This window comes from Bison bison, unplaced genomic scaffold, assembly GCF_000754665.1.
Source record: "Bison bison bison isolate TAMUID 2011002044 unplaced genomic scaffold, Bison_UMD1.0 scf7180017864172, whole genome shotgun sequence".
In the NCBI taxonomy this organism is placed as follows: Eukaryota; Metazoa; Chordata; class Mammalia; order Artiodactyla; family Bovidae; genus Bison; species Bison bison.
The window spans coordinates 2806269-2807108 of record NW_011494744.1 but is presented as its reverse complement, the minus strand read 5'-3'; the positions used below and the strand labels follow the sequence as shown (position 1 = coordinate 2807108).

The window sequence follows — 840 nt, the reverse complement described above, 5'->3', positions numbered from 1 at the left end:
ACAACAGACTGGTTCCAAATAGGAAAAGGAGTACGTCAGGCTGTATATTGTCACCTTGCTTATTTAACTTCTATGCAGAGTACATCACGAGAAACGCTGGGCTGGAGGAAGAAGGACAAGCTGGAATCAAGATCGCTGGGAGAAATATCAATAACCTCAGATATGCAGATAACACCACCCTTACAGCAGAAAGTGAAGAACTAAAGAGCCTCTTGATGAAAGTGAAAGAGGACAGTGAAAAAGTTGGCTTAAAGCTCAACATTCAGAAAACAAAAATCATGACATCCAGTCCCATCACTTCATGGGAAATAGATGGGGAAACAGTGGAAACAGTGCCAGACTTCATTTTTCTGGGCTCCAAAATCACTGCAGATGGTGACTGCAGCCATGAAATTAAAAGACGCTTACTCCTTGGAAGGAAAGTTATGACCAACCTAGACAGCATATTAAAAAGCAGAGACATTACTTTGTCAACAAAGGTCCGTCTAGTCAAGGCTGTGGTTTTTCCAGTGGTCATGTATGGATGTGCCCATACATGGACTATAAAGAAAGCCAAGCACCGAAGAATTGATGTTTTTGAACTGTGGTGTTGGAGGAGACTCTTGAGAGTCCCTTGGACTGCAAGGAGATCCAACCAGTCCATCCTAAAGGTGATCAGTCCTGGGTGTTCATTCATTGGAAGGACTGATGTTGAAGCTGAAACTCCAATACTTTAGCTATCTGATGCGAAGAACTGACTTATTTGAAAAGACACTGATGCTGGGAAAGATTGAGGGCAGGAGGAGAAGGGGACAACAGAGGATAAGATGGTTGGATGGCATCACCGACTCAATGGACATG

The 840-nt window shown here is 43.3% G+C and overlaps 1 protein-coding gene across 2 annotated transcripts in view; it reads left to right on the top strand.

The window, feature by feature from the left end:
* The window catches only part of TNKS2 (tankyrase, TRF1-interacting ankyrin-related ADP-ribose polymerase 2), a 48999-nt gene that overhangs the window by 38516 nt on the left and 9643 nt on the right, over window positions 1–840 (top strand). The gene's annotated exons all lie outside the window — the stretch shown is intronic.